This window comes from Pipistrellus kuhlii, unplaced genomic scaffold, assembly GCF_014108245.1.
Source record: "Pipistrellus kuhlii isolate mPipKuh1 unplaced genomic scaffold, mPipKuh1.p scaffold_m20_p_2, whole genome shotgun sequence".
Lineage (NCBI taxonomy): Eukaryota > Metazoa > Chordata > Mammalia > Chiroptera > Vespertilionidae > Pipistrellus > Pipistrellus kuhlii.
Genome location: NW_023425515.1, coordinates 28,544,638 through 28,561,690, shown reverse-complemented (window position 1 = coordinate 28,561,690; position 17,053 = coordinate 28,544,638). Strand labels below are relative to the sequence as shown.

The following is a 17,053-nucleotide window of genomic DNA, read 5'->3' as shown; positions in this document are numbered from 1 at the left end:
TTACTACTTGCCACCCACTGCCCTCACCCCCAACACACATGCAAAATACTTTATTTTTTCTATTTTTAGGCTTTAACTCTTGGTAAATGCCAATCTCAACCAATTAGTTGCTTACACCAAAGACCTAGAATCATCTTTGATTCCTCTTTTTATATCATCCGTAACTACCCTCATATTCAACCAATCAAAAAGCATTATTGGCTATACTTCCCATATTTACAGATTCAGTCCACTTCTGTGTCCATCGCCTCCACTCTAGACTGAGCCACCATCAGCTCTGAGACTAGTTTTCAATCTCCAGGTAGCACCCAAAGTTGTCTTTTATAAGTAGAGATCTGATCAAGCCTCTGTCTCATTTAAATCCTCAAGGGCCTTTCTATTGTGTAAAATACAATTCAGACTCCTTAGTTTGACCTACAGACTCCAGATTCCAATAATTACAGGTTGTTGTTGTTCCTTGTGATTAAGCCCCTATCCCAGTGGTCCGCAAACTCATTAGTCAACCGAGCGGCAAACCTAGGCTCGTGAGCTACACCTCAGCTGGTGAGCCACATGTGGCTGGCAAGCCATAGTTTGCCGACCATTGACCTATAAGAGCCTTGAGAACCTGGCCCTGCCTGCCTGTCTCTCCAGTTGCACCGCTCACTCCCATCCATCTGCTTTGGGAACACAGCCTCCATGAATACTAGCCCCTAGAGCTGTGTACTACAGAATCTTCACAATCACAGGCACCAGCCCTGCTTCAGCCCTGACACTTCTCTTCCTAGTATTGTCCCCCTGACCCCTGAATGGCTGATTTCTCAACTCAAATATCCATATTAATGGCAAGGATGATGGTGGTGGTGATAATGATGAGAGTTGATTGCCTACTGTGTTCCTCAATTTATTTCCCACCTTTGCTTTCTTGCTCTGTGCCTAGGAAGGATGACCTCCACTGACTGCCCCGCCCTAAACTCCCTGATCCCTGAATTCTGGCTGTGGCCTGACAATAAGTAGAACCAGAAGACTGAATGGTGACTTGACAGTGGCCAAGTTTCTCCATGACCCCAGCTCTTGGCTACTGCTCCCTCCCACCTGGTTCTAGTAAATAACACCATTTATTCTCTTCTAGGCTTAAAGGTAGTTTTGTCTTCCCAGTATTGTTATTACCTGGATGGTTTTCCATCTCCTGCTGGTTTCCTTAGCTAAGCCTACAGCTCTGTAAATGGCCCCTTGCTTAAACTCTCTTCAGATGAACTCTTTTAAGTATGACAATTGATCTTTGATAGATTCAATAGTTACCTATAATCCAGGCACTATTCGAAAACATTACATATATTTAATCTTCACATTAGAAAACTCCTGCGAAGGCTCTGACTTTACAAATGAGGAAACTCAGAAACAGATAATTTAAGCACCTTGCTCAAGGTTACCCAGCCAATACATGGTGTAGCTGGATCTCAGTTTGTGCCATATTGCTTCTCAAAGAGCATCTTTCCTTGCCACCCTTGTAAATGCTGCCTTCTCCCACCCCAGTCACTATTTCATACCACCTGCTTTATTCTTTTTCAGGAACTTATTTTTAAATTATCATTTATATCAAATTTTATAACACTTTACTGTCTGTCTCTACCACAGAATGATAACTCCATCAGACCAGGAAGTAAGTTACTCTGGTCCATATCTATACATACAATGTGCAGCATAAAATGTACATATCTTAAGATCTTAACACAATTGACTGCATTTTAATGCAGCAATATGTAGAACGAATACTGCAAAGAAAGTTGACATAATTTCTGATAGCTTTTTCTTTCTCTGAAAAGCAGACCGAGGAGTCATCTGCTCACAGTCAGTTGCCAGGTGGGTAATCAAATGTCTGCTGAAGGCAGAGAAGTTCTGAAATCCGCATTACACAAAAGGAGACCAGAGAAGGCAAATAGAATTGCTAAGCTATGCTGAGGGCTCAGCTATAGTTGGTCAGTGGGAATTTAAAAGGGTTCCCAAACTTTCCTGTTTTCTGATTTCTTCCAGCAGTGCTCAGTGGTGCTGGTGCAAGCACAAAGAAAATAAACCCTAGTGGAGTCAACCCAGAATGGGGAAGAAGGCCGTTGATCTATTAAAAGGACAATGGCTCCAAAGGTTTAGCAACCTGAAGCCATTAAGTGTGGAAGAAAACTGTCCAACATACCTCAGCAGGTACTAAAAGCTTTAGTGTATTGGTGTGGAAGGCAACAACTGAGCTCACCTCATGGAGAAGGCAACAAGCTCACAACTGGTGTCAGTTCAGCCATTTACTAGCTGTGTGATCATTGGCCAATTACCTAATCTCTCCATGTCTCCGGTTTTGCTTCTGTTATATGAAACATGCATGCCTTCCTTGAAGAGTTGTTTTGAGACTGGGAATTCAGCCTTCCTTAACCTGGGAATGTCATACCTATGGAATGACTTCATTCTATCATAAGATCAGGTAAAGAATAGCATTGATAGACAGGAAAACATGATAGTCCTTCACATGAGTCGGTTTGTTATGTGTTTGTTTGTAGTTTTGTTTTCTGAAGCAGAGCAAAACAACAAAGAGAATATTGTTATCATTTTAAAGAGCCATAAAATATAATGTAGGTGGTACAAAAAGTGTATACACACACTTCGAGTAATTATAAAAGCGATTATTAAAACACATTTTCAAAATTGAGCTATCAGCTCTTATTAAAGTGTACATACATTTTTGGGACACCCTGTATATACGTATACACATGAAAAATGGATTAATTATTCAGGATTATCCTGCAGTGCATAATTGTGAACATCTAGCCTATGAAACCAGAAAGTATAGAAATTAACATGATAAAAACGTTATCAAATGTTAACCTTTTTTATTATTACCCATTTTCTTCAAGGCAGCCAATATTTTGGGCTTTTGATTTTACTTTTACAAAATGAGAAGAATCAGGGCAGGCAGTTTTTAAAGGCCAAATTCTACACATTTGTACTTAAAAGTAACAGTGGTAATACCTAGGTAATCAATCAACTGTTACCTTGTTGAAAAAGTTACCTTGTCAATGTGAAAGAAGAGAATGGCGGAAGTAAATGTGGAATAAATGTATACCAAACTTGCATGAAATTACAGGAGAGGCTCATTTAATCCAGGCAGAAGCCTAAGTTTTATCTTCCACTTTATGGATATTAGAGCCTATCCATTATGATGAGCAGCATTACCTGCTCTCCTGCTACACAGACAGGTAGCCACAGAGATCTATCAATCACTTTATCTAGGCATACAGCATAGTATCAAATATGAAATAGATTTTATTATAACCTTAAAAAAGCAGACATTGAACTTTTGGAAAAGATGTTGGAAATCAGAGTTTTATGAATAAGGCTATAATTCTGAATTTCCATAACCTAAGAATTTACTTAGTAACACTGTCAAAATTTTTAAAAAGTGCTCAGTATGTACTGTACTTTAAAAAAAAAAATGTTTTTGCCGAAACCAGTTTGGCTCAGTGGTAGGGCGTCGGTCTGCGGACTGAAAGGTCCCAGGTTTGATTCCGGTCAAGGGCATGTACCTTGGTTGCGGGCACATCCCCGGTAGTGGGTGTGCAGGAGGCAGCTGGTCGATGTTTCTCTCTCATGGACGTTTCTGGCTCTCTATCTCTTTCCCTTCCTCTCTGTAAAAAATCAATAAAATATATTTTTTAAATGTTTTTATTTGTTACAGAGAGGAAGGGAGGAGAGAGGGAAAGAAATATCAATGATGAGAGAAAATCATTGATCAGCTGCCTCCTGCACACCCACCTTCAGCCCCCCACACCCCACTGAGCCTATAATCTGCGCTTGTGCCCTGACTGGTAATTGAACCCTGGCCTTCTAGTTCATGGGTCAATGCTCAACCACTCAGCCATACCGGTGGTGGTGTGCTATACTGTACTTCTAAACTGTATTTTTTGCAGATTTTTTCATGCTAAAATTATATCTAGATATCACCAAAAATAGAGTGGAACATAAATTATGAGCAAATAAATCCATAGTGTCAATATGACCATATATAGCTTATTAAACCCCCCCAAAAAAAGTGTGTTCACTGTTCAGTTAAGTAAGTGATGATTTACAGAGTGGATTGCTGTCAATAAATAACTGTAACTGGGTATAAATGATCTATTTCAAAATTGCATTACCTTGAAAGAACTTGATCCCTTCTAGTTCTTTATAGCATTACAATATTCAGTACTTAATGTTTATGGGTTTAACTTGCATAATAGTCTTTCTACTGAGAAAATACAATGAAATCATTCTCTAGAAAAAATTCCAGCTTCACAGTATTATTTACACTTTTTTTTTTCCTTCTAAACTTTAGAATCTAAAGGGATGAGAATTCATAAGTTGCCAGAAAAGTAGTATTACTGGAAGTTGGGAATTAAATATCCAAATATGAAGTCTGAAAGGCAATTTAACAGATCAGCTGTGGGCCATCAATTATATAGCGGTTCTACACAGACAATCATATGATCTATACAGATCTGTGACCAAATCTTATCTATAATGCAAACACAACTATATGTTGTTTACCCCTTTCTTCCTTCTCATTAAATGTTTTCATATTTAGGAAGCATTTTTTTAGATGATATCAAGTCAACATAAAAATAACTGATGACATTGTGTAAAACAGTATCAGGAGTAAAATACATTTCCAAAAAAAATAATAATAATTTAGTCACAAAGTCTTTAAGTTATCCTTTTATGAATATATATGTTATCAAAGGAAAAAATAAAAATTTGGCATTCAATTTTAAGTCTTGTATTTCCACTTTAAAATATACAGTTAATTGCCTCCCTGAGGAAGATTAGTAGTAGTACAAATGCTTTATTACACCAATTGGCTTCAAACCTCTCTGCCATTCCTTATGCAGTGGTAATAAAGTTGTATTATATTTTGTTAATAGATAAGGAAAATATATATGTATAGTTGTTAGACAAAGTCATACTATTTTAATCAGGCAAAGTGTCAGTTTTAAAAGATTTATAGCTAACTACTACTAATAGTAGACAGGTTATTAATATCTTTAATTCAGAAACCATAGGAAATATTGTCTCCCAGTGTTTATCATGAAATCTTACAAAACTTTAATACAATGAGTTAAGCACCTTTCAAAAAGAATGTAATTTTTTTTCAGGTTCTTTTTTATTAAATCTTTATTGTTGAGAGTATTACAGATGATCCCATTTCTCCCCTATTGATTTCCTCCATCCTGCACCCATCCCCCCATCCCAGGCCTTCACCACATTAGGGTCTATGTCCATGGGTTATGCATATATGCATACAGGTTCTTTGGTTAATCTCTTCCCACGCACCTATCCACCCCCACCTTCCCTCTGAGATTTGGCAGCGTGTTCCATGCTTCTATGTCTCTGGATCTATTTTGTTCATCAGTGCATTTTGTTCTTTAGAATACACATATGAGTCAGATCATATGATATTTGCCTTTCTCTAACTGGTTTATTTGCTTAGCATATTACTTTTCATGTTCCTCCATGCTATCTCAAAGGGCAAGGATCATTCTTTTTAACTCCTGAATAGTATCCCATGGTATAAATGTGCCACAACCTTTTTATCCACTCATCTACTGATGGGCATTTAAGCCATTTCCAGATCATAGTTATTGTAAATTGTGCTGCTATGAACATAGGGGTGCATATATTCTTTATGATTAGTGTTTGGGGTTCTTATAATATATTCCTAGAAGTACAATCACTAGGTCAAATGGCAGTTCCATATTTAATTTTTTGAGGGAGCTCCATACTGTTTGTACTTTTTTAAAGTTTTAATATAGTCATGAAAATAATCTTTTATAGTTGTTTCTAGTCTAATGTTAAGATTTATTAATTACTGAAAATATAAGAAAACAAGTAAAATATACATCCTTTAACAAAGATATCTGTACAGTTATTTATGTGGTAACAAAGTAAAATTACAAAAATTAGTCTCTCCTTCCTTGGGGGATATATTAGATACTTTGAATGTTATACAGTATCTTCATTGAATACAGGAAAAATATTATCTACTTTTTTTTTCAAAAGAGGGACTAAACCAAGTTAACCCTAAAATGAAAATAATTAGAAAGAATTAGATGGGAAATAGGATTAGTATTTCAAGGGGAAAAAAATAACCATTCAACACATTTTAAATACAACTCAATAGTCTTCATTCACTCACTCATTCATTCATTCAAAATCATTTCTAGTTCATTACAATTTTCAATGTTTAATGATTTTAAAACCAAGAGTAAATTGATAATATATTCAACATAAATCACTGCATGGAGGAAATTAGGTAACAGAATTAAGCTCCCAAATATTGTTGGCATTTTCCAACCTACCAGGACACATTCATTCCTCTACATTTAATTGCTGTTTTCACATATTTTTACATAATTTGAATGTAAGTGTCATAATTTTGAAGTTAAAAGGGCTTATATTGCACCTCAACTTTTTTATAATAAATACTTCTTGAGGTTTATTTCAAAATATTGAAATTAGCCCTAGCCAGTTTGGCTCACTGGATAGAGCATTGGCCTGCAGACCGAAAGATCCTGGGTTTGATTTTGGTCAAGGGCGTGTACTTTGGTTGCAGGCTCCTCCCCAGCCTGGGCCCTGGTCAGGGCTCCTGCAGGAGGCAACCAATTGATGTGTTTCTCTCACATGGATATTCCTCTCTGTCTTTCCTTTTTTCTTCTACTCTCCCTAAAAATCAATGAAAAAAAATATATATCCTCAGGTAAGGATTAACAACAACAACAATAAAAACAATATACTGAAATTAGAATATGTAATGCAAAAGCTATCCAGACATTTATATTATGGCCTGGGGGTTAATAGATTTAGTATGGACTTCACACATATTATTTTGGAGGTGCAACAATAATGCTCTTAATAGCATAAAATAAATGTGGGCTCCTCTAAATATGTGAACCTAACATATTTTCCCCTTGTGTTCTCCATCCTGGTGCACAGAGTTCATGCGGATAGAAGCATGAAGCATTTTACTCAATCTCAAGGTAACTCCTTTGTATATTTTTTCTACATATTTCTTATTTAACTCCCATTCACCCTTGGGATTAAATTCCACAGACCCACAACTGAAATATAGTGGCAACCATACTTTGGTAAAAACTGCTGTTTGAATTTTAACCCTTCTAGTTTGGCTCTTGCACCTGATTAAACAAGGGGGGAAAAGCTATTTACCTTAGCTTTCAGGTGGAGACTTGGAGGCTAAGGCAATTTTCCCTTGCCTGGGACCAGGAGCACAGGAGAGTAGTAACTCAGTGACCTTCAGAGATAGAAACTATAGATAACCTCTGAGCTCTGCTTCTATGTTATAGGCTATCGCAAGATAGGGCCACATTCCAATCTCCAGCAGGATGTGACTAGCGACAACCCTGCTGGGCTGACCCCAGTCTTTAGAATGTAGTCTTTAGGATTTAAAATTTAGAACAAAGGAAAATTCCTGTGGTTTGAACCTTTAAAAGGGACTTCCTACCCCTGAAACGGTGCAGTCATGTGGAGACCACCTGCGTGTGGTGCTCTTGCGTCTGTCCTGGCTAGTTATTTCAATACATCTTTGCCTGCTTTTTAATTAATCATCAGCCTCCGGTGGTCTTATTTGGAACCCAGGGTTCGACCCCACAACATTAACTATTTCTTAATGTAATCTTAGAAGTCAGCAATGAGCCTCAACAGGTGTAGGAATTCATCCTCCAGGCTTTAAACCACTGTTTCCTAAACAATTGTCAAGAGGAAACTAAAGAATGTGATGTGTGCTATGAGAGAAATAATTCTCCCCTTGTGCAAATACGCGTTGTTGGCTAGGCATTAAACCTACTTCAGCAAGTTCTTTTCTGTCCAATTCTTAGAGCCTGCAACATGCTAATGTATATTTCTAGTAACTAAGAAGGGAACATAATATGCAACATTTTCCCAAGTATCTTTGACCAAGAAAATTTAAAAAAATAATATCTATGTTTCTACTGAATATAATTTGTAAATGTTGAAAAAATTTTCCAAGTCTATTTTTGAAGAACTTCAGAAGAGAGAATTCTAAAAATATTCACATAACATTTATGTTTTTTACATCCCTGACTAACATGTACAACTGATCCTGCTTCTTACATTCAAGGAAGAAAAGGAACATTCAAGATCTATTAATTGCCCCCATCCAGAAGACAAAAGCACCTTCATTTTTTTTTTCTCTCTCCACTGAATAATTCTAATTCCTTTTAAGTTCATATCGAGGAATGCTGGATACCTTCCAATATATGTTTTATTTAAGCTTTAACTGTCTCTTACTAATGTTCCTATAAAAGCCTCATCTTCCCTCATCCCACCTGAAATGGCTCTGGTCAATGTAAGTGATGGGTCTGGGCAGTAGGAGTGAAGGTAAAGGCAGTAGCTATTGGCACAGTAGGCACAGTGGCATTGGGGTGTAGGGTAAGGCTAGTCGCTGAGGAGCTGATTGCAGTAACAGAGAAAGCAGAGAAGCAGAAGGAACAGTAGTCAAACTATTTTGAATGTAAATACTTTCCAAGCAGATCATGTCTTAAATATCGGCTTTAGCTTTCCTATCTTATTTCTATATCCAAGAATGGAATTTTGACAATCAAATACGTTATGTAGTGTGTCATACTGTGTCTCAATCATGCAAGAATCAGAGTGCAACTCGGGGGATTTTAATAAAAGATAATTAACAGAGATGTGAAGGGAACCAATGAAGATATTACATCACCCAGAGAATACCAGCTGAAGGAAGGTATTCTTGGCCTGGGACAAGAAAAACAGAGCTAGCAGTGTTACTGGAATACATTAGAGCTGGGCCATGGACAAGGGAACACACAGCAAGGGTGATGGTCATGGAAGGATGCAGTCACTGCTAGAAACCATGACCCATGAAGGGGAAAAATGGGGAAATGGATAATAACCCAAACTCTCTCTCAAACTAAATCCCATTCTGCCATTGACTGGCATCTATGGGATTTAAACAGAAGCAGCTATTAAAGAAACCTAGGTAAATGCAATTCATAGAGGTCAAGATCAGCCTCCTAGGGCATCAAACAAAGCAGAAAAGAACAGAACATGGATCCGGGTGAGATGGGGTCATAAAGAGATAATAACCAGTAGATATCTTATAATATCAATGGGATGCATAATTAAACCATACCTGGAAATCAACTCTCTTGGACACAAGTATAGAATCATCCCCATTTGACTTGTGTATAGCAAAGGGTGCCCAAATTATGAGATGGGTCATTAGTGATAAAACAGAGTTATTAAAATATATTCCAGAACATCTGTGTGTTCTATGCATTATCTGACAAAGAATGGGAGCCACTAACTGGAGCAAACAGAAAATCCTATATAATAAATGCCTAATATGCTGAGTGTCCGGTCGACCGGTCAACCAATCAAAGTGTAATGTGCTAATGATATGCTAAGGCCACTCAACCATTATGACATGCACTAACCACCAGGGGGCAGATGCTCCAGCTAGTAGGTTAGCTTGCTTCTGGGGTCTGGCTGATTGGAACTTAGTGAGATAAGCCACACATGCCCTGAAGCCCTCTGGCAGTTCTTCCCTGGCTGGCCAACTTCCTGCATTGCTCCCCAACCCTGACTGTGCCCCAGTGGGATCCCTCTGTATGGCCTGTGCCCTCTGGCAATCTGGGGAATGTCGGAGAGCCTGTTTTGGCCTGATCCTGCTCAATGCAGGAGCTGCCCCCTGGTGGGCAATGCTCTCCCACAAAGGCAGCACCACTCAACCAGAAGCCCAGCTTACAGCTGACAAGCACAGTCACATTGGGGGGAGCCTCTCCCACCTCCGAAGCAGCACAAAGGATGTCCTACTGATGGCTTAGGCCCCCTTCCCATGGGATCCCGGACTTGAGAGAGGGCACAGACTGGGCTGAGAAATCCCCCACCCCTGAGTCCACAAATTTCATGTACCAGGCCTCTAGTGTGTGAGAAGCAGCAATATTTTTATTTCTAAATACTCTTAAATAATTTTGTTATTAGGAAAAAATATCTATAATATTTCTTATGAACATATTTGAATAGTAGCACTTAAAATATTTTTATTCTAATGTATGTCATTTAAAACTGATTTCTTAATATCTTAGCAAAGCTGTAGAGCAATTGTTTCTGTTGTGGTTTTTGTGGGTTTTTTTGTTTTGTTTGTTTTGTTTTTCAGCAAGTGCTAGGTTCATTTAGTGTTTGGTGAATTAATTTAAAAGAGAGTTTCAGACATGCTGGAAAGTCGGAACAAAACTGCTATTCATGTGGATCACGTGTTGTTTGATTTTACCCTGACTTTAAAGATGAGTGAGTTACAGCACAGGTTCGGATGGATGGCAGGCCCGTCCCCCTGGGTCTCTTATATGCCCCATGCCTCTGCCTGTAGGCTGCAGGCACTGAAGCAGGTTGCACAGGGGGAAAAATAAAAAAAATAAAAGTAAAAAATAAAATAAAGGTGAGTGAGTTAGTTTCTGGATATAGATACAAAAAGCAGAGTCCGTTTGGTATGGGTATTTCTGTCAGAATCAGAATCCATTATTTCCTCCTCATAATATCCCTTCTTCAATAAAAACATTAGTCTTCTTCTCTTGACTAAATGCGTGGCATAAACTACACTACATTTTCCCCCTTAAAATTAATTTCTCTTATTGAACTGATGCCAAATATCACAAAATAATGTTTTAGTGAACATGAGGTGTTTATAAATATCTATACTATTAAAAGAGACTCTAACTTTATAACATAAAGACAGCATATATTTCAAGTGAAAATAACAGCTTAAAAGGCTAAAGAAATTTTTTAAAATAAAATTAACTGTTGTATGGCAAATGATGGGAATAGAGTGAGGATGAAAGTGAGACATAGTGGCCACATTCAAAACATGGTTAAGGATTATGCCAATTTGTGAAAACCATACCATATATTCTATGGAGAAAAGCATTAAAATTATTCAACAACAAAAAAAAAAATCAGTGGAACAAAAGAGGTAAGTCATTACTATGGAGGATAGTCAGAGTTGCTGTTTTCCCTGGGAGCCTTTGTTGAGACTTTTCTAACACTTCAGTGGTTGAAAGGAAATCAAACTGTGAGAACTTACTGCCACTCCAGCGAGCCTGGGGGATTTGTCACAAAATTGGAACCTGAGTGGCCTCAAGCTTCACAGCTCTGATCCTCAGAAGTGACAGAAAGCAAAGGGACCAACAGAGAAGCTGAGCATTAGTTACACGGAACCGAACATCATAGTTTGAATTGCTCGGCGAACTTCAGGCCACTTTTTCTGTTTTCACATTAGGCCACATGACCAAATACTGTCCTTCCAAATATGTGCTATGCTTACGAGTTTTCAAGCAACAACCATTATGTTGTGGCTATTCACAGAGAATGTTGAACTTTTATCTGGAAGAAAGCTTCTTAAATGGGATAAATAAAGAAAAACTACAGTGTATTTGCAGCTCCTTTTAGACTATATTTATGTTGTCGTTTTACTAAAAACCTAAGAAAGTACGTATAGGAACATTCGAGAAACTTAACTCTTGGTCCCAGAGAGACGGTGAACACCAACAGCCCGTTTTGTAGTTACACAGAAAGCAGTTGACTCCAGCTACATGATGCCCTCTGTTCCTCAAACTCTAATATCCTCACCAGAAAAAATACTTGTCTCCACTTGAAACGTAAGTATACTAGTTGAAATAGTGTCTAACCACTGTCTCACGTAACTCGATGTTTCTCAGGTGAGCCCATGGGTCTGCAATCACCTGGAGCAAGCATGTCAAACTCAAAGGCTAACAGGGGCCAAATAAACGAGGCATGTGGCCTGTGGGGTCTGAGCTTGACGTGCTTGACCTGGAGTGTCTGTTTAAAATGCAGATTCCCAACCCCCTTACATAGGTAGTAATTCACATGCATGTTACACATGAAAACCACTGTTTTAAAGAGCTCCTGTATTATTTCAGGAGCAAGAATACTAAAACTAGATACCGTTAGAAGATTTTAGGAAATAAGTGGACACCTGAGGAAAGAATCTTTTGAATAATTCAAGAAGAACTAAAAGTGCCTAAGATAAGTCAACCATGATAAATTATTTTCATTTCATAATTCCCCATCCCACCTGACCCCCACTTTCTAGTTAAAGTGGATTTTAGGATTCTGTGTAATCATGTAATCAATTCTACTACTATAGCCTGGTAAGGAAAAAAACAAAGTAAGGTAAAAGATCAACCAGGCCAAAACCGGTTTGGCTCAATGGATAGAGCGTCGGCTTGGGGACTGAAAGGTCCCAGGTTCGATTCTGGCCAAGGGCATGTACCTTGGTTGCGGGTATATCCTCAGTAGAGGGTGTGTAAGAGGCAGCTGATCGATGACTCTCTCTCATCGATGTTTCTAACTCTCTATCCCTCTCTCTTCCTCTCTATACAAAATCAATAAAATATATTTTAAAAAAAAGATCAACCAGTATGTTACCTGATTACCTGATTCTTAAATATATTTAAAAGTCTCTCACTCCTTTAAATTTCATAGTTTTGTATATCTGACTATTATATATTAAAAGAATGTAAATCAGAAATAAATGCTAATGCTAAGCAATAAATTTTACATTTTTATTTCTATAATTTTTTCCTACAAACACAAATTATACAACCTAAGCTAAGAGTTTCCCAACTACTAAGAACTTTTTACCTATTTAATAAAGCATCCATTATGCACACAATGATATGAAAACTAATATTATAGGAAAAGTCTGATTAAATACATATGAAAATGAAACAAAATGAACATTTTTTGGAGATGAAATTATAATTCCTAATAGCTCAAGAACTTGGCTAGTTATAAATTTAACACTCAACATATAAATACAACTTTTCAATATAACAAAAACATGGAGAAAATATTTTTTAAAGTTGATAACACAAATAAAAATATAAGATAGCTAGAAATTGCTCAAAGTCATTAATCATCTGAGAGATTCAAATCAAAACAACAATGAGGTACCATCCCACACCTGTCAGAATGGCTGTCATTAACAAATCAACAAATGACAAGTGCTGGAGAGGATATGGAGAAAAAGGAACCCTCGTGCACTACTGGTCAGAATGCAAACGGGGGCAGCCACTGTGGAGAACAGTATGGAGTTTCCTCAAAAAACTAAAAATGGAACTCCCATTTGGTCCAGTGATCCCATGTCTAGGAATATATCCCAAGAAAACAGACACACCAATCAGAAAGGATACATGCATCCCTATGTTCATAGCAGCACAATTTACAATAGCTAAGATTTGGAAACAGCCAAAGCGCCCATCAGCTGATGAGTCGATTAAAAAAAAAAAGAAAAGAATGTGGTACATCTACACAGTGGAATACTACGCTGCTATTAAAAAGAAGGAAATTTTACCATTTGCAATAGAATGGATGGAACTGGAGAGCATTATGCTAAGCAATATAAGCCAGTTGGAGAAAGATAAATATCACATGATCTCACTCATTTGTGGGATATAATTTTATCATCATAAACTGATGAACTAATATGGATCCAGAGACAAGGTGGCACTGAGCAGACTGTCCAACCTCAGAGAGAAGGCATGGGAGGGGGAGGGGGGGGGTTAGAGATTAACCAAAGGACTTGTATGCATGTATGTTAATTAGCGTGACCATTAATAGACACTGGGGCAGTGGGGACTTGCCTTTGGGGGTGGGAGAGGAGGGGGGATTAATTAGGGCGGGGGGGGGGGGGGAAGAGGTAAGTAATGTTTTAAACAATTAAAAAAAAGATACCTAGAAATCTAACAAGAAATCTAAATTTTACTGAGGGACATACTAGTAAGAGATCAGGCTTTCTTTCCTCCCCCTTATTTTTTCTTTACTACATAATTAAGACTAAGTAATTGAGTCAGGCAGAGTATGGACAGCATCCTCATAGAGTAGAGCATAATGGTCCAGAGTAAGACCCTGGCAGGGACTGGGGATTCACACAGGGAAGCAGCCAGTGTGGGGAGTCAGAGCACTAGCAAGGTGAGGAGGGCCTCAATAGAAGGGCAAGTGCAGACATAGGTTGTTGGAGCCCAAATGGGATGAGGAAGGTGCTGTCAGGGCCCAGGCAAACTGAGGAGGGCATCTTTGCAGAGGACATGGCACTAGCAGCAATGAATTTTATTCAAAGGAATTGATGAAATATTAACAACACTGGAAGCCATGTTCCTCACTAACAGGTAAGCGATTTGCAAATCTGAAAAGGGAGAAACCCAAAATGAATCCTGTGGTGTCTGATTTGAACTTGAAGCATTAATGTAAACTCATTGTTTTAAATAGATGGGTAGGAAGTTACAGACATATTGGTGTGAACTTACATTCCCCAGCTCTGCTCACTGAGAGCCTAGAAAGAGTGACACTCCAGTAGTAGCACCCGGTACCCACATCTCGGCTTTTAAATATTATTTTCCTCTGAAAGGAAACAGTCACTCCTAGAAGATAATCTAAGAGAAGAATCTAGATGACCTTCAGAATGGCAATGACTTTTTAGATACAATACCGAAGGCATGACCCACAGAAGAAATAATTGATAAGTAGGACTTCATTAAAATTAAAAACTTCTGCTCTGTGAAAGACCCTGTCAAGAGACTGAGAAGACAAGCTACAGACTGGGAGAAAATGGTTACAAAAGACACTTCTGATAAAAGGCTGTTATCTAAAATATACAAAGGACTCTTAAAACTCAACAATAAGAAAACAACCAGATTGAAAAAAAATAAATGGGCCAAAAAGCCTTGACAGGCACTCTACCAGGAAAATAAACACATAAAAAGATGCTCTTATGTCATCAGGAAAACACAAACTAAGACAATGAGGTACCACTAGACACCCACGACAATGGCCGAAAGCACAGCACTGACAGCACCACCTGCTGGAGAGGACGGGCAGCAGCAGGAACTCTCTTTCATCGCTGGATAGAATGCAAAATGGTACAGCCATTTTGGAAGATAGTTTAGCAGTTTCTGGCCAAACTAACCATACTCCTAGTATACGATCCAGCAATCACGCCCCTTGATATTTAACCAAAGGACCTGAAAACTTATGTCTACACATAAACCTGCATGTGGATGTTTATAGCAGCTTTGGTCATACTTGCCAAGACTTGGTAGCAAGCAACAACCAGTAGAAGGATGGATACATAAACTGTGCTACATTCAGACAATTAAATATTATTCAGCACTAAAAAGAAATGAGCTATCGAAACATGGAGGAAATTTAAATGCGTATTACTGAGTGAAAATCTGAAAATGCTGCATACCGTATGATTCCAAAAATATGACATTCTGGAAAGGACATAACTATAGAAATTGCAAAAGATTAGTTATTGTCAAAGTTTGGCAGGGGAGAGAGGGATAAATAGAGCACAGAGAATTTTTAGGGCCTTAAAACTATATTGGGTATGATACTACTGTACAATGGTGAATAGAAAACATTATACATTTGTCAAGGTCCGTGGAATGTACAACACCCAGCATTAACCATAATGTAAACTATAGATTTGGGGGGATAATGTGTTCACAAAGGTTCATTCATTTTTAACAAATGTTCCACTCTGTTGAGGGAATGTTTATAATGGGAGAGGATACAAATGTGGGGCCGGGGGGAGTGGAGTGGGAATGCATATGAGAAATCTCTGTACCTTCTCCTTAATTTTGTGTTGAATCTAAAAATTGCTCTCAAAATGAAAGTCTGTTTCCTATCCAAAAATATATCATGCAAAAAACATTAATTACCAAAATAGAAAAATACTTAAAGATATTGACTTAATTAGATTTGTCACTAAATATACCATACAAGTAAAAACATTTCTATGCATATGTAAGAAATAAATATTTTGTATATTGTATTAATTTTATAAGATAATTAGCATGTCTGAAAAGAGGAATTGACTTCCTACTTATTCTTCCTAACTGCTCTTCTCCAGGGAGGAACAAGATGAAGTGTAAATGATAAATAAAAACAAAGCGGGGGGGGGGGGGGGGGGGGGGGGGGGGGGGGGGGGGAGGGGGGGAGGGAGGGAGGGAGGGAGGAAGGAAGGAAGGAAGGAAGGAAGGAAGGAAGGAAGGAAGGAAGGAAGGAAGGAAAAGAAAGAGGGCACCCTGGAGAAATGCCTGCTTCCAGGCCTGGGAAGGGAAAGCACAAGATGAGCTGGAAGCATCTTACTGTGCCAAAAGCAATGCACTACTCCAACATGACAGGGACATGTCAAAGGGGCGCAAGATCCGCCCTGCATTGCTCTGACTGGTCAAACATGGGAAATGGGAGCATAGAAAGAAAAATGGAGCAACTTGTTATAACCCAGTAAGTAAATGTAAATATAAGGAGTACATCCTGATTAAAAATAGTTCATTGAGTTAGCTGGAAATGGGATATTTACACAATGATCAGGTATCTCCTTCAAAGTATTAATTAAAAGGGGGAAAAGAATGACTTTACAGGGAAGAGGACCAGCAAGCATCACTTTAAGCCCCACCTGAGAGGATGCAGTGAGAAGTACATAGCATCACTTCAGTAATATTCCTCCCAAAGATGCAAGCTCTAGAGCTAATCATAAAAATAAATAAATAAATAAATAAATATTAAAAAAAATAACCAACATTGAAACCAAACTAATTGTCAAGGTTGTAAAGTCAAAGAAAGATTGAGAAACTGTATCAGATTGAATGAGAAAGGCTAAAGAGATGTGACAACTAAATACAAAACATGACTGTAAACTGGATTATTTTGTTACAAAGAATATTATTAAAACACCTGACAAAACTAACAGGATGTGAGAACTAGATGGAGTAATAAATATATGTTTAGGACTTGCACACTAAAGTATCTGAAGGGGAGATGGACAACTTACTTTCATATTGCTTAGGAGAAAAATAGGTATTTGTACTCTGCTTGAAATTTTTGTAAGGTTGTTTCAAAATAAAAAATAATATAAATTTTAAAATGCTACCCTATCTGGCTTGGTTCACTGGATAGAGCATCAGCCTGCGGA

General features: G+C 38.0%; 1 protein-coding gene across 1 annotated transcript in view; it reads right to left on the bottom strand.

The window, feature by feature from the left end:
• The window catches only part of NLGN1 (neuroligin 1), an 804,575-nt gene that overhangs the window by 757,820 nt on the left and 29,702 nt on the right, over positions 1-17,053 (bottom strand). The gene's annotated exons all lie outside the window — the stretch shown is intronic.